The sequence below is a fragment of the Ambystoma mexicanum genome, chromosome 6q (assembly GCF_040938575.1).
Source record: "Ambystoma mexicanum isolate Mex_15411 chromosome 6q, UKY_AmexF1_1, whole genome shotgun sequence".
Taxonomy (NCBI): Eukaryota; Metazoa; Chordata; class Amphibia; order Caudata; family Ambystomatidae; genus Ambystoma; species Ambystoma mexicanum.
The window spans coordinates 1,611,771,715-1,611,793,313 of record NC_090937.1 but is presented as its reverse complement, the minus strand read 5'-3'; the positions used below and the strand labels follow the sequence as shown (position 1 = coordinate 1,611,793,313).

At 45.2% G+C, this 21,599-nt stretch overlaps 1 protein-coding gene across 1 annotated transcript in view; it reads right to left on the bottom strand.

Moving 5' to 3' along the window:
• LOC138516908 (dedicator of cytokinesis protein 2-like) overlaps window positions 1-21,599 on the bottom strand; it is a 2,920,848-nt gene that overhangs the window by 2,633,917 nt on the left and 265,332 nt on the right. The window lies entirely within an intron of this gene.

Sequence of the window (21,599 nt, the reverse complement as noted above, 5' to 3'; positions counted from 1 at the left end):
CATTGTAATGGCCTGTACTTAAAATTAATAGGTAAGCAGCGATGTATACAATATTTTTACAGGTTTATGGTCTTTCCATCTAATGCCATTCCATCGAATTTCTTCCTTCTGAAAACTTTACATCTAATGCATTTTTTATTTGTTTATTTATTTATGTTTTTTTTTGGGGGGGGGGTTACCCTTTATTATGCACCTAAACAAAAATTGACCCTTTACCCCCAAAGAAAAGCATTAGATGCAAAGTTTTTAGATGGAAATAATTTGATGGAATGATATTAGATACAATGGCATTAGACGGAAAGACCAGATACCCTTTTACAAACAGGAATTTACTTTTATTATCCAGTTTTTTTGTTAATTACTATCTAAATGCAGGGGGCTATTGGTGCTTTGTAATGTTTCCATTGAGTGTGCGCACACTTGAAAGTGTAGCAAGAACCAATAGCTCTCTTCAGTTGGCGAAAATAGCGCCAAGGGCCCTTCCTAAGGCACAAAGGGATATGATATAGCTTTTATAATGTTCCTATACGCAAGTGTTTTAAGGCGCGATAAGGCAAGGGAGGGGAAACGGAGGGAAGATAGTCAACGATCCTACTAGGCCAGGTGACATTGAGATCGAGCAAGTGCAAGGGGCAAGGGAAGGGGAAAAGTGCAGGGGGAAAGGAAGGGGCGGGGCAGTGCAGTACATAGGATAACAGAAAAAAATAAGACAATAAATAAAAGTGCGGCCAGCTGGTGGTAAGTGCATGGGTAAGAAAAGACATCAGGGGTCAAGTGCTAGTAGGGGTGGTAGGGATAATGAAACAGTCCCCAAGTGTAGGGGTTGCCAGGCGGGCAGTGCAGGTGTGCAACTGGCGGGGAGGGGACCTGGGCCCGAGAACAGAGGGTGGCCAGGTGACCAGGGCATGGATCGGACAGGTGATCAGCAGGGGAGCGGAGGAGAGAAAGCAGAAGCAAAGAGGAAGGTCTTGAGGTGCTTCCGGAACCAGTGATAGTTCTCCTCAAGTTTCAGGGAGGCAGGGAGGCTGGTCCAGAGGGAGGCCCCAGCTGAAGAAAAAGGTCTACCCACAACAGGTTGCTTGGAGAAGCGACTGACCCGCAGCTTGGGAGGAATGGAAAGAGAGCTGGGCAATGGGTTAAAAGGGGCAGTTCCCAACTACATCAAGTTTAAAGTCAAAAAAGTGTCTTGAAGCTGCTTCAAAGCGCTATCGGGGACGAGGAGAAGAGTAGGTAGGTTATGAGGTGAAGCAGTCATGTTGTTATATGATGTGCGCACCTAGACCCACATTTTAACAATACCTGCCAAAATGGTGGGAGCGCATGAACAATTAACAGCAACATCTGCTCCATAGAAAAGATATTTGGGTAAAGTGATATTGTATTAAACCAATGTGCAATAAATCCGGTTCCATGTAATAATGTCCCCGCAAATCGTCTCCTGACAAAAAGGTCACTGTTTTTTGCAGAGACATTATTACATTGAACATGCGGGGGAAACCCCTGCAAACCCCATTGTTTTTTTTTACAAGGAGTGCCTGGGACATCCCCACAACCCGTCACCATATATAATGTTGTCAATGGCTACATTATGTATGGGGACATTATGTATGGGCACATTATGTATGGGGACATTGTGTATGGGGACATTATGTATGGGGACATTATGTATGGGGGCATTATGTATGGGGATATTATGTATGGGGACATTATGTATGGGGGCATTATGTATGGGCACATTATGTATGGGGACATTATGTATGGGGACATTATGTATGGGCACATTATGTATGGGGGCATTATGTATGGGGGCATTATGTATGGGGATATTATGTATGGGGACATTATGTATGGGGACATTATGTTTGGGGATATTATGTATGGGGATATTATGTATGGGGACATTATGTATGGGGACATTATGTATGGGGATATTATGTATGGGGACATTATGTATGGGGGCATTATGTATGGGGGCATTATGTATGGGGATATTATGTATGGGGACATTATGTATGGGGGCATTATGTATGGGGATATTATGTATGGGGACATTATGTATGGGGGCATTATGTATGGGGGCATTATGTATGGGGATATTATGTATGGGGACATTATGTATGGGGATATTATGTATGGGGACATTATGTATGGGGGCATTATGTATGGGGGCATTATGTATGGGCGCATTATGTATGGGCACATTATGTATGGGGACATTGTGTATGGGGACATTATGTATGGGGACATTATGTATGGGGGCATTATGTATGGGGATATTATGTATGGGGACATTATGTATGGGGGCATTATGTATGGGCACATTATGTATGGGGACATTATGTATGGGGACATTATGTATGGGGACATTATGTATGGGCACATTATGTATGGGGACATTGTGTATGGGGGCATTGTGTATGGGGACATTATGTATGGGCACATTATGTATGGGCACATTATGTATGGGGACATTATGTATGGGGACATTATGTATGGGCACATTATGTATGGGGACATTGTGTATGGGGGCATTATGTATGGGAACATTATGTATGGGCACATTATGTATGGGCACATTATGTATGGGGACATTGTGTATGGGGGCATTATGTATGGGGACATTATGTATGGGGACATTATGTATGGGGACATTATGTATGGGCACATTATGTATGGGGACATTGTGTATGGGGGCATTATGTATGGGGACATTATTACCTGATACCATAAATACATACCATCTACTATACAGTGAAAGTACGAGTAAAGATGGAAATATGCACAAAATGAAAAGGCCACTTAGGCATGTGATGGCAATAGCTGCCTAACGGTGTGAGTACCTGGGCATATAATAATAACTTCGGGCAAATGGTTGCTCACCGGATGGATAGCTCATGTGCAAACTACTCATTCCTGAAAGGGATGGTGGATTGTTGCAAGTTTGAAAGCATGGTTGGGCTGACGAGACCCTTCCTCCTTCTGCGGGCAATGAATCAAGTACCATTAGCGAACAATAGCTCTCATTATTACAGAGTTTAGAAATGGCGCATCTACATGGAGCGCTATAAAATCAGCACATTTTATCTGTTGCAAGTATAAAGTTCCCTAGAACAATACGGTAAATTGTGTGTGTGATACAATGGCAAAAGCTGGCAATATGTATGAGTACCTGTCAATGATGCAAGTACCTTACTTTATGATGACATACGTCGTGAGTATTTTATGTATTTCTTTATTTAAATGTATATAGCACACAAACACCCCTGGGTATCGAGGCGCTGTTACATGTGAGGAGCTTAGTTACATGAGGCTTCAAGGTGGCCTTAGGAGTGAGTACAGATTAGATGCATATACTATACAATACAGTCAGGTAGTAGTGGGTGGGGTGTGTACATGTACATATGTATGGGGGTGTACCCTGGCAGAAAATAGCAAATGATGGTAACTTGGACATGCAATTGTAACAATAGGCAAATTGTGAGGGTAAAAGTGCATTTGTCTCAATGCCCACAATAGCAACAAAGTAAACATTGTCACTACGCATGCCAACATTAGGGGCTTTGTTAATGCTTGCTTTGTACCTTTGCATATACATTGTTTTCACTGTAAACAACACACACACATACACTCAAATACATTGCTCCTGGGCGCATTCAACACGAAACAAAGTCAGCTCATTCCTTAAGCTTCCATTTTCCAAAGTGCTGGCTCCTCGCCTAAAACCTCTGGGGCTGCAACAAACATAATGGCAATATGGTATTTTTTACTTCTTACCATTTTGTTTTTGCTTACAAGTAAAAAGAATATTTTGGCATTGTGACTGCATGTCACCTGTACACCTTATCTAGTTCTGTGCTTTCATGTAACAAACTATTGCATTCTGGGAGTTGTAGTTTCAGCTGAACGAACATGCCAGAAAACAAAGACAATCCAAAGAACCCCAGCAGTGTCTAGGTGACATGGAGTCACGTATTTGATTGCCCTAAAACATCAGACATACAAGACCTTCCTCTTCAAGGAATGGCTCCTCTCTAACACCTCAGACAGCACACTCTCATCTCTCCAAACTGGTCAAGACTGGGTGATCCACTCCTCACTCTCTCCCCACCACCTGGTTGCTTGTAGATTCCTCACTGCCAATTGCCCACCCTCGACCACCCCTGTTAGTTCCCCACTCCCTTTTTCTCTGCTTCACTCGCTGTGTTCTCCCTCCTATTACTGTAGAGTGCTCCAGTGCTTCCCGAAGCTAGGTCAGCCGTCAATAAATATAATAATAATAATAATATAATACCAGTAATAGTGGAGATAGTCGCCTTCTACGAGACCATTAATGAATGCCAATCCATCCCTTCGTAATATATTAAGCCATCATTTGGCTATTTATTTCTGGCTTCCAGGCCTGCCCACACAGCCCCCTACTCGTGCAGGGAGTCCCTGACTCTTGATTAAGCCAGCAAGAAGGCTTTTTAGTACATCATAAACACCCAACCCTCTATTGTCCCATGCCAGTGTCCCAGTGTGGCAATTATCATACTGCCCAAGGTTGTGGACAGTTTAAGGATGGTTTCTCTCCCAATGACTTTCACCATCTCTCCTTCGACTTCTCTAGACTCATGATCTGCCAGGCAAAGCTTTCCACCATCATATTGACTTTCACCATCTCTCCTTCGACTTCTCTAGACTCATGATCCGTCAGGCAAAGCTTTCCACCATCCTGTTGACTTTCACTGTCTCTCCTTCGACTTCTCTAGACTCATGATCTGCCAGGCTAAGCTTTCAACCATCATGTTGACTTTCACCATCTCCCCTTCGACTTATCTAGACTCATGATCCACCAGGCTAAACTTTCCACCATCATGTTGACTTTCACCATCTCTCCTTCGACTTCTCTAGCCTCATGACTCACCAGGCTAAACTTTCCACCATCATTTTGACTTTCACTGTCTCTCCTTTGACTTCTTTAGACTCATTATTCAGCAGGCTAAGCTTTCCACCATCATTTTGACTTTCACCATCTCTCCTTCAACTTCTCTACACTCATAATCCACCAGGCTAAGCTTTCCACCATCATGTTGACTTTCACCATCTCTCCTTCGACTTCTCCACTACTCAGTTTGCTCCCACCACCCTCACTGTCCTCCGTGCATGAGCCGTGTGCACTGGCCACGTGCAAATTCATGAGCAACGGAAATAAGCAAAGGCGCAAGTCCAAGGAAGTGTGCATCTTTTTGGTAATGTAGGGAATTGCCATTTATGGAAATGTGCACAAATATCTCTGTTTTTGCGCACTGCCTGCACCATCGCTCTATAGCACGCCCATGACAACCACACTCTCACCACAAGTGTAGCGGTGACACCTCTCAGAGAAAATGTACCGCTTCTGCTTCTACTGCCAAGAGAGGAACCCTGGGTCGTATTAGGGATAAACACATCGGCCCTCACTCACTAAGATTTACACTGGAGCAAATCAGGACATGTGCGCGAGCATCAGTTACGCACTACCCGAGGCCTGATTCACAAAGCCTGAACTGGAACACACATGGCAAAGCCTGGAGCGTGGCTGGCATGGCCTCCAGCGACTCCATGTACATCACATGTGCACCTGAGCACCTCAAAGATGCTCCAAGCATCTCCATATTGTGCTTTAGTTTCATGGAGAATCATGCACAGGTGCTCAGGTGCATTTTCTGATGTGCTGCAATGCAATCCTTTGAGAAATGGGCAATAGGTATCTTTAGAGGAAGCACAGACCTGAGAACCTGATTCAAAATATGTGCACTGGAGAAAATAGTTGGGGCACCCCAGAACTGCACTTGATCTGCAGGAAACCCAAGACCCTGTTTGAGGTATCCATGGACATGTGATGCGCAAAGTATTGCTCCGGCGCATTCACATACATGTGCTCAAACACATCTTCGAGTTTGCTCCAGTGAACATTTTTCTGAATGATGTGTATATTATATGCGCTGACTCTGGGTACATTATCTGGCGGGCTTTGGATCTGCAGATTACCTGGGATCCATCTAATGATACTTGCACTTGCTTCCCTGCCATGTCTTCTGCTGCAGGGTCCTCTACTATGGCTTCCATCCGATGCTGCTGCAACTCTCCCAAGTCTCACGTCGGCTCTCATGCGTCACTCATATTAATCCGTTTGATAATTGTTATCACCTGCTCTCCCCGAGCAACATATGGTGACCGGCTGACCCGATTGCGTCTAGGGTTTCCCATTATCCCATTAAATATATGGTCACCTGTTGACCCCATTTAATGTATGGTTGATTACTGAGTCAGACTCAATGGAATGCTTTGATTACACATTGACCCCAGTAATTATATGGTCGTCCACCAACCGCACTGCAGGTATGGTTAGCTACCACACTGAATTCTGGGGTGGGGGTAGGGAGGATGATAGCTCAGCAGCAACGCATTTGTCTTGGAAGCTAGACAACGCAGCGCAACAGAGGTTTGAATCCCGATCCCACACTTAGAAACCACTCACTGGTAATAAGTGCATTATAAATGAACAACAAAATAATTCAAACTAAATGCGTTGATCCCCTACTGACCCATTGAATACATCGATGGCTGCCTACCATCCCCATTAAGTGTATGATCCCCTACTGACCCATTGAATACATCGATGGCTGCCTACCATCCCCATTAAGTGTATGATCCCCTACTGACCCATTGAATACATCGATGGCTGCCTACCATCCCCATTAAGTGTATGATCCCCTACTGACCCATTGAATACATCGATGGCTGCCTACCATCCCCATTAAGTGTATGATCACCTACAGACCCATTGAATACATCGATGGCTGCCTACCATCCCCATTAAGTGTATGATCACCTACTGACGCTATTGAAAGTGTTGGTCCTCTACAGTCCCTATTGAATATTTTTGTCGCCCACTGATCCCATTGAATCTATGGTTACCTACTGACCCCATTAAATGCTCTGATCACATGAACCCCATTGATTGCATGGTCATTCACCAATGGCGTTGTTTCTCTACTAACCCCATTAAGAGTCTAACCATCTATATACCCCATTTAATACTATGGACACCTACTGACCATTGAATGTATGATTGGCTACGGGCCCCATTGAATGCATGGTCACCTATGATGATTACTTATTGTGTTGCTCCTCTACTGCCCCCATTGAATATTATTACTAACAACACAAATGTACTGATGCACTATCCCTTACCCCATACAACCACTTGCTGGGCGTTTGCATTCATCTGGCCCTACGGGACATACTTCCTACTGCTACTCATCACCCCTTCGCGATTCATGCATCAGTGACGCTCAAGTCGGAAACTCACCATGCACTTACACACTCTAGTAACTCACATCCCTGCATCATACATCACCCACAAAAGGTTCCCCAGTCATCTCTCTTGCCCTACTATAATCTACCCATCTGACTGCCACACTATAAATGGCCTTTCCCCACTCCACGGCCTCCCTGTCTATCACTCTCGCACCTGTTCTCTAGAAACCCAGTTACTAGGTAACCAGGAGTCCTTCATTGGTGACCATCTCAGCTTTCATGATCCCCAGTTCACCGTCTAAGCTTTCCCCAAAATGTGGATCACCCCGTTGACTTAGTCATGCTTGCTGCCCGTCACTGCTAACTTAGCCCACTCACTGTGGCCTGAGATGCTTTGTGGAAGGGTTGAACCCATGGTCAACCATCATTCCAGGGTGGCAACTGATATCCTGTATGGGTCCCACATATCCCCTGTCCTACGTGCCCTTCACTGGTTCCCAGTGGCCCAGCGCATCCAGTTCAAGGCGCTATGCACTATACATTATGCCCTAAATGACCAGGATGCAGAGTATCTGTGTGTGAAATTTGAGTGTTATGTCCCTAACCGCCCCCTGCGGTCCACGGCGGCTGGCATACTCTGTGTGCCTTCCTTTCGACTGACTCGGGTGGGCGGCCACGCCTTTTCGATTGTAGCAGCACAATTGTGGAACACTATCCCTCCTTCTATGAAACTGCTGTCATATCATCTTGCTTTTCGTAAAGCGTTAAGAACATATCTGTTTCGAGCTGTTTGCTTCTTGTCTATAGTGTGTTGTTCTATGTGTGACTTTCCCTCTCTAGCACCATGATGCCTCATCGACCGTGCGCTCTATAAGTCAACATAACATAACATACCATAACATAGGTCTTACAACTTCTACCAAAGGCCTTGGGGTGCTCGATGAAAGCAAGGCCTGACCACTGCACACTTGAATCTACGACCTGCCCCCACCTTCTCAACATGCTCTTGCCTCCACTCTTTTACTGGGTGACCCCAATACTGATATAGCCTCTGCTTGATCCCCCTCTCTTCTCCTTTGCCCGTTTGATTCGTGTGCTGACTTGCACTCATTCAGACAGCGCTTGCCTTATGCAGTCCCCGTGCGATGCGCTTCGCCTGCAGCCCCGACACTGCTTCTGGTTACTTTGAACCTATCTGTTCATTATGAAAGTGCACATATAGACCCAGCTCACTTATAGACAATGGCCCTCATTACGACCCTGGCGGAGTACCATGGTGTAATTTGCACCATGGTCCATGGCGCTAAGCTGCCAATTCCGCCAGGGTGGTTGGCGGATTTACCGCCCCATTCCGACCTTGGCGGGGCGGTAAATCCCCAATCCCCATTTACCCTTCCCCATTCCCATTTTTGCCCCATAGGGCATAATGGGAGTGGGGAAGGCGTTAATTACGCCACCGTAGAATACGGTGGCGTAATTAACAACGAGTCCCGTAGCGCCATGGATTTTACCGCCTGCTAAAAGCAGGCGTAAAAATCCTCCATGGCGCTACGGGAACTCGTAGTACGGCGGACAGGTACGCCAGGCACTACGCCGGCGTAATACCCTCTCCGCCAGGGTCGTAATGAGGGCCAATGTGCTTTAGACATAATCCGGTCTCCGTCTCGCTCCTCCTTCCGCACTTCTCCTCCCATTACCCTCACTCCACGTCTTCATTCTGTACCCCCTCACTCGCCACATATTGCATACTTTATGGAGTGATCCTGTGTCCCCCAACTACTGGCACCTCACACCTGCTGCTAATCCATTCTGCTCATTCTTCCTGGATCCTACTTAGCGGGCCAGTCCTTCTCTGACCAGTCCAGATATCAAGTTACTGACCATGCTCATGGCTGACACAGTATTGCCTGGAGCAGAAATACCAACAGACTTTGATCTGAAACATTTCATAGTGCTTTGACGAACATATGTGCCACATACGTGGCTCGGCATATAGTTCCATGACATATTTAATTGTATATGATCTTCACGAGATTCCTTCTTAATGTGTGATTAACAGCTTGGATGCTTTTTATCCATTGTAGACTTTTCATTGTGTTGCATTGCCGGGCGCAGTGGCGTGCAGCGCTAGTCCCAGCTCCCTGCATGGGGCAGGACTGGCAGATCATGGGTTCGCATCTGCTGTGGGTTACTGCGGCATCCCATACCACAACGCATATATAATCCCCTCTGCAAAGGGCATTTGAAGACAAAGAACCAAAGACGGGGTTCACGAGGATACAACTCCCAAAGGGAACCCAGATGCAATATAGAGAAAGTCAGTTGTAGGTTATTTTGGAGTAGGTGCTATCATTTTTTTGTTTTGTTTGAAGTTTTTGCAATCCACACAAATGAATGGCCTTTCATGTTTTGCTTTTGCATCTGTTGCATCAGAATGAATTGTGCCATTGGATGCTGCAGCCAAACTTAGGTTTCTCTAGATTTCCTTTCATATATTTGATCAACGTTACCCTCAATTGTGCTTCTAGATTTAATGTTTCTCAAGAATTCCATGTAAGAAATATATCCTTATATTTGATCCTGAATAATACACATTTAATTGGTTTCTCTGTTACTGCGCTCTAAACATTGAGTGCTGTTTAGGACTAACAAAACTCAAAATGTAGCTGTCTGCAAAAAAGTAGGAACCCATTACGTAATAAAGTGAAGATCTATTTAATGAGGTCTTCTGGAGCGTACTTTTATAAACTGATTAAGGGGAAACAGATGCTTGTGAGCTTCTCGGATTTGCACAGGGCACCTTTGGCCTCATATTGTAGCAAATCTGGAGAGACCTGAGGCTTCTTTGAGATGCAGTTGTGGAGGAGCAGATGGACGCGTCATCCCTAGCTCCCGCTCCCTCACCTACGTCATACTGGAACAGCAGGAGAAGAGCCCTATTTTGTTTGTTTGTTTTTTTATTTATTTGGTAATGCGCTCCGAGCCCGTGGGCAGCTGGGCCCAACAGTACAAGTAGACTCGAAACTTAGTTACAATGCCTGACACAGGCTATTACAGAACAGTGGTAACTTACAACAAATGAAACAGGTGAAACAGTGCATATAGGATCGTTGGGTAAGCACAGAAGAATATCGTCTTAACAAGTGTAAAGCGTGATCAGCTAGATAAGGGTGAATATTGTTATATATCATTATTGTGCAGCCATTTGAGAGCGTTAGATCTAAATCTGGTGTAGGGTAGAGGGCGTCTAAGGTCAGGTGGGAGTATGTTCCATGATTGTGCAGCTCTAACTGGGAAGCTAGATCCACCCGCCGTGGTAAGTTTGAATCTAGGGACTTCAAGTAAGAAGGTGTTGGCAGATCTTGTCAATCGGTTAGAGGGTCTCCAGTTGATTCTTTCAGTTAGGTAGTTGGGTGCTTGATTGTTGAGGCATTTGGATGTGAGAGAAATGGTTTTAAGAAGGATTCTGTCCTTTATCTTTAGCCAGTGGGCCTCGGTCCAGTGTTTGGAGATATGCTCTCTACGTGGGATGTTCAAAGCTGCTCTAAGAGCATTATTTTGTAACCTCTGGAGTTTGTCAATGACCGACTTATTAGCACCTGAGTATAAGACGTTGCAATAGTCCAGTCTGGACATGACAAGGGCATTGGCCAAGGTGAGGCAACTGGCACTGGACAGGAAGGGTCTGGCAGTACGGATTAGTTTACATGTGTAAGTGGTTGTGGAGGCGAGGGAGTTCACTTGGTTTTTGAGGGTGAGATCTGAGTCGAGGTAAAAACCTAGGGTTTTAACCTCTCGCATAGCCTTAATAGTATTATTGTTGATGTTAAATGAGGCATAGTCCGGGGTGAGTTTAGAGGGTGGCCATCCATGCCTGAATGAGGATGTACATTTTATTTACCAAAGCCAGGTCCACTCCATAGTTGCCCGAAAGGGGTATGAGGATCTGGGTGTCATCTGCGTAATTTGTGTAGGTGAAGCCCAGTCTGTCCAACTTGTCGAACAATGGCTTGGTGAAAATATTGTTCATGGTGGGTGAGACACAGGAGCCCTGTGGGACTCCACATGTAATTTGGATGGGATCGGCACAGGTAGAGGTGGAAAACACTCTCATGGTCCGATTGGCTAGAATGGATTGGACCCATGCTATAGCTTCTCCTATGAAATTGGCAGCGAGCTTGAGGTGGTTGCATTAAACTGCATGATCCACCAGATCAAAAGCTGCTGACAAGTCCAGTAGCAACGCTATTTTCCCACTATCCTTGAATTCCTCCATTTTATTTTTAAGATCTATCAAGGCTGTTTCAGTGCCATGGAGAGGGCGGAAGCCCGATTGGCGCAAGCCTAGTAGATGGTTAGCTTCTAAGTAATCTTGAATTTGGAGATAGGCTACTCTATCAATATTTTTTAGTAGGAAGGGTACAGTGGTGATAGGCCTATAATTGGTCGGGATGGATGGATCGAGGGTTTGTTTTTTAAGAAGGGGGAGGACCCAGGATTCTTTTAAGTTGGCTGGCACTGTGTTGGATTTGAAGGAGGAGTTAATAAGCTTCGAGATAAATGGGGCTAAGTCTCTGGCTGTGTCCTTTATTATTTGAGCTGGGCAACTGTCGCCCTTACAGTTGGACGGCTTCAGTGAGAGGATAACCTTTTCGGTGTCGATGATGGAGATAGGTTTGAAGCTAAAAGGAGGGATAGTATTAGGTTCAATCACTAGAGGTGCTTGTTGATCAGTAGGAGAGAGGGCGTCCTTTTTATTAGTTATTTTAAGTGGAGGGTTGAGATTTTATTCGATAGGGCATTCTGTATATTAGTGCACCATATCTTGTCCTTGGGGACCGTGTCAATAGGTTGGATGGGAGATTCCATTTCCCGGAGGATGGCAAAGAGTTCCTTGGTATTAGATTTGGCATTGGTAATTCTGTCATTGAATACATTTCTTTTTTGTATTGATAATTTCTGACTTGTAATATTTAGTGAATTGGGTTAAATTAGCTTTGTTGTCGTCGGTAGGAGAATTACGCCCGATAGTTTGGGATTTTCGTTTCTGCTTTCTAAGGTCCTTAAACTGTGGGGTGAACCAAGCATTAAGGTGGGCTTCTTGTTTAGCTTTGCATAGTTTTGGAGGTGCAATAGTATCTAGTGCATGAGACATAGCTTTATTAGGTTCTACAAGGGTGTCTGGGTCAGTATTGTCCTTCAGGCCATTGATAGTGGGCAGGAGGAGGGGGATGAGTTTTTCTGTAGTAATGTCTTTTTTACTTCTGGTGGGGAGTGGTGGTATCATTTTGATAATTTTAGGGCTGAGGAGGTCAAGTGTGGCGGTGAAGTTTATTAGATGGTGGTCGGTCCATGGTTGAGGGGTGATGTCAGTAATGACTATGTTGCAGTTAAGTTCATATACCCAGACAAGGGTTCTGCCTTTAGCATGTGTGGGGGAGAGGACTTTTTGGGTAAGGCCGTGGTCATTTAGGATAGCTGTTATAGAGAGGGCATTTTTGTTGTCTGGCTCATTAAAGCCAATGTTAAAGTCGCCCAACAACAGCGTTTGCGAATGATTTTGGGTATTGTTCGCTATGAGGGTGATAAGGTCATCTTCGAAGGTTCCCAAGGGACCTGAGGGCCTATAGGTCAGGTGAATAGTTAGCGTGCGGTTATTAGAGAGTTGCAATTTTGCTGAGAGTACTTCGCAGGAAACACAGGGAGGTGAGGTGGTGAGTCTGATAGGCAAAGTGGTTTTAGCGATGACGGCTAGGCCACCGCCTTTAGCATTAGGTCTGTCTCTACTCTATGGATCTGGTAATTGTCAGGTACGGCTAACATCAGGGAGGGTCCTGCTGCCTCGTGAAGCCAGGTTTCTGTTACGGCAAGGAAGTCAATGCTACTGTTGTTTAGTATGTCAGCAATTTCAGTTGCATGGGCTACCCTGGATCTGGCCTTGATAAGGGATCCAGTAAGTGATAGGGTATTCTTAGGAAAGGGAAGGCTTGCAGATTTATCTGTGTGCTTGTTTTGACTCAGTGTTTCTTTTTGTGAAAGTGAGTGGGATTTGGGGTCGGAGTTAAGGGTGTTCTGGCTTGAGTTTGCTTATCCAAGTGCATCTGTATAGTTGGGGATCTAACAATATGGTTTGTACTGTTTCTTTTGGGTTCGTATATACAAGGTAGTCTTGCCCTAAGTCTCAAGTTTCTGCCTGTGGGGGGGCTAGTGCTGTAGGTAGCAAAGGCCATGATTGTAGTTAGGAGGGTCAGGGAGGTCAGGTTTCTGCACATGGTGGTTAGTGTAGTTAACTGGTACCATTAACTTCCCTTACTTCTCTAGGGTGTCTGGCTCGGGTGATGCAATGTAGATTGCGGGTGGCTAGATGTAACCAGGGGTTCACCTAGTGATATGGAGCATGATATTCAGAGTCACAGTATGTACTAAGATGCATGGTCCGTTAATGACCATGGGGCACAAAACTATCAGTGTGGTCTAGTAATGACCATGGGGCACAACACTATCAGTGTGGTCTAGTAATGACCATGGGGCACAACACTATCAGTGTGGTCTAGTAATGACCATAAGGCACAACACAATCAGAGTGGTCCGTTAGTGACCACAAGGCACAACACAGTCAGAGTGATCCGTTAGCGACCATAAGGCACAACACAATCAGTGTGGTCCGTTAGCGACCACAAGGCACAACACAATCAGTGTGGTCCGTTAGCGACCATAAGGCACAACACAGTCAGAGTGGTCCGTTAGCGACCATAAGGCACAACACAGTCAGTGTGGTCCGTTAGCGACCATAAGGCACAACACAATCAGTGTGGTCCGTTAGCGACCACAAGGCACAACACAATCAGTGTGGTCCGTTAGCGACCACAAGGCACAACACAGTCAGTGTGGTCCTTTAGCGACCACAAGGCACAACACAATCAGTGTGGTCCGTTAGCGACCATAAGGCACAACACAGTCAGAGTGGTCTGTTAGCGACCATGAGGCACAACACAATCAAAGTGGTTATTAAGGCCCTAAGAGCATATGCAAGCAGGGTATACCTAGATTCGAAATGCAAAAATATGGCTAAAATGCAAGTGCAAACTGGGTATGGCTAGATTCAGTACAACTAGGAATGCAGAAGGCTAGTATGCAAATCAGTTAAATTAGTACAATTAAATTATGTAAAAGCAGTGATGAGGTTAAACATGCTGCCAGCTAAATTCGATTTTGGCACAGGAGACCGATTTTGGCCGAGACCATTAATGACTAAGGAGCACCAAGAGAGCTATCTAGCTATCCGTGACTAGGAGTACAGTAGGCTAGTATGCAGCTGGGTGGGTCATTATATGAACAGTAACATAGAAGTATACATAGGTAATACAGTGCTGTACAGGTATTTACTGAGCAAGATGTGTGCGCAGACAAACGGTAGATTTACAGAATCATAGGCGAGTTTGGGTACAATCATAAGTATTGCGAGGTTCATTAAGATTACGCCACGATTCTGTGTGCACAGCTTAGTAGGGCAATATCATTTAGTCAAAGGGATAAAGAAGCGGAACGTATATGCAGAAATATTGCTAGCATGGGTTAGAGCATTCAGATTTGGCGAGTGTGCAAGATAGAACGATTCTCACGTAGGCTAATGTGTTTGGCAATTTATGCTAGTCTTTGAGAGTCAAACGTGGGTATGTTTACCTTGAGAGCAGGTCGAAGGCGAGCTGAGTAGCATTTCCGGCACATGGCGGATGGCATGCATGGATGTGACAGGCTAGGACAGGCAATAGCATTTCTGTGGGGGCCTTCCTCGGGGTGGGCCGGCTCACGCCTCCGGTCACCGATAGATGCAGGTGTAGGTAGTCGCAGCCTATGGCTGAGCAGATTCCTGGGATGCGACTGCAGTTTCGGCTTGGAAAGTGGGGGACGCCATCTTGGAATGGCTATGGCCTCGTGGATCCTGATGGTATGGAGTGCACTCACGGGGAGGGGGTAGGTTGGTCGCAGAAGAGTGCAGGCTCCCTGCAATTTGGCTCATGAGATAGGGGCCGTGGGGGATTACCGCGCATGCAGCGCTAAGAGTAATCCATGCAGTGCGGATCAAACGGGTAAAGCCAGCTGGCTTACCTCAATCAGCTGTGTGTAGAAGCGGGCTGCTCGGTGCTGCTCCGGGAGAATACGGGAGCTCCTGCTCCTATGGTGATCCCTATCTGAAACACTGTGCATCATCCCAATACCGCATCTGGTGTATGAGATACAATATGCACTCAGACAACCGTATTGAATGTACTCTCTCACTGAACGAGTGGAAGGATGTCTGCACACGCCATTGGACAACATAGAGCTATAAGTGAAATCTGACAAGGTCAGAGTGATGTCATGAAGGGAAGATATGACGACATACTGAAACAAAATTAAAATACTCAAGAGTAACAATGTAACTAAAAGACAAAAGAAACATGTGCGAAAAGATAACATAATCGTATATATAGAGAAGAATAAAGTAATCCATTGACTAATAAGTGTATATACTCAGAAACGTAAGGTAGAGGAGGCATGTAGAGGCTTGCTGCAGAAGAAAACACAACGTGGCTAGGGCGCTATGTTGAAAAGATGGACATCAGACTTGTATTAAAATCATTCAAGCCACCTAAGAGACAGACCAGGGCTGCAGAGTCAGGAGATGCTCGAAAAACAGCTCCGTGTGAGGAATAAAGAAAAGTCTTTTGGCCTGGAATCAAGGATGCTATTTTAAGGAATAATTGTAAGGCACAGGGGAGTTATCCAAGATACGCTCTGTATGAAGGGCATATTTCTTAGATTAATCAGAAGTGAAAACATCTTTAAGAGCCAAGTAGTGGACAATCAAAGATGACAAAAAGCCCATGTGAAGTGGAGTGAGCAAGTCTCCAGAGGCCGAGAGGAGCAATGACACCCAGTATAGTTGAGTCAAATAGCAGTAAATAGAAGGTCGAAATGGATACATTCGTGGTCTCCTCACACATGATTAAGAAATTGAAAATAAAGACTATTCTGTAAGCCCAAATGAAGATAATGGTGTATCTAAACTAACTTAAAAGTCCCAGAACAGCGAGCATGCGTTGAGGTCAACTACAATGGGTAGCCTTGGCATGAGACCAGACAGATGAGAGGTAATGGACTAATTGAGAAAGTGGGAAGTAGTCTGACATTACTTAGGCACCTGGTATCCATTCTGTTTACGTGCTGCTTACAAGCCGAAAAGTCCAAGGTTAGGAAGACATGCCAACCAATCAGAAGGTCTATGTGTGGAAACCTGATATACAATGTTGAAGAGGCCAAACCACTGTAGCATTCTGCAATAATCCGCATTATACATATTTACAGGTCGTTTGAGGCATACTCACCAGATAAGGGGTAGCCAATGGTGTTACTAAAGTTTACATATAGTGTAGGTACATATGTTCCCCTAACCAATCCCTCCTTGTTTGCCATGTAGGATGACATCATATGTGACGTAAATTGCGGTATAAAACCATGGCATAAACAAGTTCAGTCGTGAGTGTGCAAGCATCAGTCCGATGTCTGCCAGTTTGCCCTACTTTATATTATGTTATAATAAAGTAGTACTGGGACATATTCTTTGAGTCTGTCTGGTTATTTTGGTCTTGATCTTTATTGGTAATTCCTTCTAGCACATGAGACGCTTCAAGGTGCTAGATCACATTTTGTTAGCAGTGCGGATGGTTCAGGTCTAGTCGACCTAGGCCCAGATCTAGACCCTCTGATTCTTGATTAGTCCCAACATGAGCCAGAATACCATGGAGCTTCCTGTGGAGAGCACAATGTACACGTGTAAGAAGATTCAGTCGACAGGTGCCCCTTTGATGAAATTCCTGTCCGGTCCCGGCAGGTGCACCGCGGACTGAAGGTAAACTGGTCAATTGGGGGAGAGTCGATGCCGAGGGACTCAAGCTGAGCCTGAGGCATGGATGTAAGTAGAACATCGAAGGTGGCAAAAATATGGGAAAGGACTTATAATAAATATATATATATATATAAATAACAGGATTTTTGGGGATTAGCAAGAGGAGAATTATATACCTCGATTCCTGGTCCCAAGGCGGGTGCAAGGATACACACTAGAACCTCCACATGGGTGTTAAGGATTCCTGAGGCAAGGCCAATAAAGAAGAGTGCGTATAAATCTCCAAGCTGGGGTAGAAAAGTGAGATGAGATACATTTACTAAGACACAGTATAGGAAAGCGTACGTAGAAAATTTAAAAAGTGCACGTGTATGGGGTTATTAATATGTCAGTATAAAACCTTTTGTTTGTCTAGACAAACAAATATAAAATGATTGTAAATGAAGGTGATTCTCCGATTTGTAAACCAAAAGGTTGACGTTTTTCAGAATGGTAAAAATCACAGAAGACGACGAATAAATAAATAAAGAAGAGACTCTCAGAATATCAATATTAGAACAACAAAATGGTTAAAACTGATAGAAGGTGTAAACGAAGGAACAAAAAGAACATCAATGTATACATTTTTAAAGTGGTTTAAAAATGATATTTTTTGTTTTTTGATAAATAAGCAGCAATTGATGGTGCGCGCGCAAATAAATCAAGGTAGTATACTTTATAGAATAAATAAAAGAATACAAGATTTAGTAAGTATCGACAGTGGAGATCAGCTCACCATCACAGGGGACACTCCCCTTTTACATTTATGCAGGACACTGCCAAGATATAAACCCAAAATAAAGCAGTATCACGCAGAATGGGTTAAAGGTGCCACTAATAAGACACTGATGCCGTGGCCTCAGGAGTGTTCGTTGTCGAAAACAGTATTGTGACAAATGACACAAATTACAACATATTTCATGCTACATATAAGGGAAAGAAATTGCAGAAAAGACTGCTGTTCTGTTGTGGAAAATCTATCAGAATGAGAAGGAAGATCTGCCTGAAAAGGAGTGGATGCTTAATCAGCATAAAGGGGTGAATGCATCGCCTAGGCTCCTCTATCCCCTCCTGAAAACAAGAGCGCAGATACAGAGAGGCAGGGATTTTATCCTATAAAGGAATTGAAAGCAGAAATGGTATACGTTAATCTGACATACTAGCCCCCCATCATATAACAGTGAGGACAATGTGGAAGAAAGCAAAAGCAGAGAGCGCAAATATTTGTCAACACACGATGAAAGTAAACAGCGTGATGAGAGAAAAGGCAGGCAGGATAGTCAAATGGAGATAAAGGAAGAAGCAATGAGGGAAAGAGAAGTGAAACATAAGGCGAAGGAAGAGACAACAGTGCAGAAGGAATGGATGGTAGGACAGATATTACTCAAACTAGATGATAAGGGCATTGATGGGGCTCGAGAAAGAGAAGAGCGGGAAAAGAAAGAAAAGGAACACGAGAGAGCATACATAGAAGAGAAGGACAGAGAGAGGAAGTGAAAGGAAGAATGGAGAAAGTATGAGACAAGGTAACAGGAGAGATTAGAAGAGAAGAAACAAGAGGAGATAGAAATACAGAATGTGAAAGTAGATAGGTTGTAAAGATGGCAAGAGTAAGAATAGTTATGAGAGATGAGGAGAAGGGAAGAAAAATGTATAGAATTAGGGGACTAAAGGATTATGAGAAAGACTACAGAAGCACTATAGAAGCATAGAGCCGATCGAAGGACAAGAACGATTGGAGGAAGAGAGAGGGTCACCAGAACCCCACAGGGAGCTGAAAGGGATACAGAGAATACAGACACAGCTTGACCAGTATAAGAATGAAAATACAGGGAAGCAGATTAGGGATTTATATAGGTGGATAAGGGATAAAGATGGGTGTAGAACCAAAGAGAATGTTGAAGAATGTTTATCGAGGGAAACAGGAGGTAGGCCAGATAATGTCATAACAGACAAGCACATAACGTTGTCTTTAAGTAGGCTAGATCTTGATGATGTGGAGAAGGGTGATAGCTGTTAAGACGGATTTCTGAACTCTGTCCTGGTGGCGCAGAAGTTCATAAGGCCAACCTAATTACTTGGAACAGGGTAACCTCTGGACGAGCCAGACCAATCAAGGTAGCGATCGCGGCGGTCAAGACTAGGTCTCAAGAGGGGTGAGGGTGACTGAAAGCCCGCAATGAGCACACAAAGCAAGATCACTTACAAACTACTCCAAACAGTTGTTATATAAAAAATATATACACATTTATTTTAAGGCCTTTAAAACAACGACCGTAGCGAGAAAATCACAATATCACAATACTAAGCCAACACATACCATATCAACACAATATATATACAAATACGACAGTCGCAAGCGTTATATGGACGAAATGTGTAGTCCACCTAAAAGGGAAGGAAAACAGGCAGTGCGAAATAATGCTTAGACCCAGTTCGCCTTCAGCGGCACCTAACTAGATGGAAGTCCGAGCCCTGCGAAGAGTGGAGCCTTGTGCTCAAAGTACCTGCACGCGCTGGTGCCAACGGGCAAAAGGAGAAGCTCTTCGAAGGAAGTCAGGCAGTTCAGTTTAGTGCATAAAGAAGAAGAACAAGTTCCGTGACTCAAGCGCAGCCTCCACAGTGGGCAGAAGCAGAGCGCAAGTACGGACAAGGGTGCTGTTTTACACAGCGGGGAAAAGCAATGGGCTACTGCAGGAGGGCGACCAGATCCTAGCTATGCTACTCACCGGTCCCCGATGCAAGCAGACCCGGGCTTCTCCGCGTCAGTTTCAGCAGCTGGCAGGTTCAGAAGAGCAGGGAACGCCTCGTCATCGTGTTGAGTAAAAAGACGTCCCAATCGAAGAAACCTGCACAGTTTTGACACCACAGCAGGGCGACGGAGCGGCCGTGTGTATCTGAGCCAAATGTACACTACTCACTTCCGACCTGGGAACGCCAAGTGTACGAAGCGTGTGAGAGTGACAAGGACTCGAAATACTACACAACCTGGCGGCGGTTACAGAGCAAGACTCCCGTGTAAGCTGGTCAGTCAACTGGATGGCCCAGAGACGCTTCCGAAGGCTTACTGGCAGGAGATGGTGAAGATGCCGAGAATAGCTGTTCCCGCTATTCCAAGGGTCGAAGTACCAGTACAGGCCTTCTGGTTCGATCAAAGGTGAAAAGGGTTTCACAAGGCGACAGCAGTGCAGAGGAGAAGTCCTTCAGCGGGTCACCAGCGATTCCTCGGTCCAGCCTCGTGGTTGCAGGATACTTGGCTCCTGTATTCCTTCGTTCGTGAGAACTCAGGAGATCGACCTGGTAGTGGTGTTTCCAGCCCCCTCTTATCCACGGTTCCCTTCGCGCCAAAACGGAGGGGACCCAATGGGAGATCCGCTCATCAACACTCACACCATTCGTGGACCAATCACGGACCACGGTGGTCCCAGGCATTCACACCACCCTAGACTCTCTGGCACCCAGGATGTGTATTGGGACCAGACATCCCAGCCCACATCCTGGAGGCACACACAAGACATGTAGAAGCCCGCGAAAGCATCTGTGTTTCGCGGGAAAGTACATGCCCAAATAAGGAAGGCCCCAGGTCGGCTCGACCTGGGGAAGGTGAAGGGAGCAAGACGGTCAGCGGACAGGACAAAGGAGCCTCGTGGGCTGGCCATTTTGGGAGCCAGGCCACCATTTTGGGTTAAGCGCAGAAAACGTGCTTAGAACGCCAAAAGGAGCTCAAAATACAAAGAAACGATCGCTGCCACCATTCCCGTCCCTGACTTACTTGCACCGATCAAATACAATCCTAAACGAGTATCTAGGGCCTGTAGAAGGCTAGAGACCCAAGAGAGCTGTAACTTAGCTTACAGTGCCCTCTTGTGTCATGTTGCACGAAAGCCGCAACATGATAAAAGAAACTACGGGAAACAGCGTTCCCAGGTACTGACTGTCTTAAGGGCATGTCAGTTTCCCCGTAAGAAAGGAGCGAAAGCCCAGAGGAGTGCGGCAGAAGGCTGCACTTCTCTGGCAAAGTCAAGAACAAGGTGAAAAACAACAGCAAAAAGTTTAGGGGTTGCCACATGGAAGGAAAATTACCTACAATTACGAAATCTTTCCTAACACTCGCCCCTCCCAGACTATGGACAGGGGGAACTAATCCACCCCTGGATGAGTCTCTTGTTCAGGTCGGTTAAACATTCTGGACAACCCATCAGCATTGCTATGTAGGACACCTGGCCTATGCTCAATAGTGAAGTCGAAGCCTTGTAGACTTATGGACCACCTAAGCAACTTTGGATTCTCCCCCTTCATGTTCATTAGCCACTTTAACGGCTTATGGTCAGTTTGCACAGTGAAGTGGGTGCCATAGAGGTAGGGCCTCAGCTTCCTTAGGGCCCAC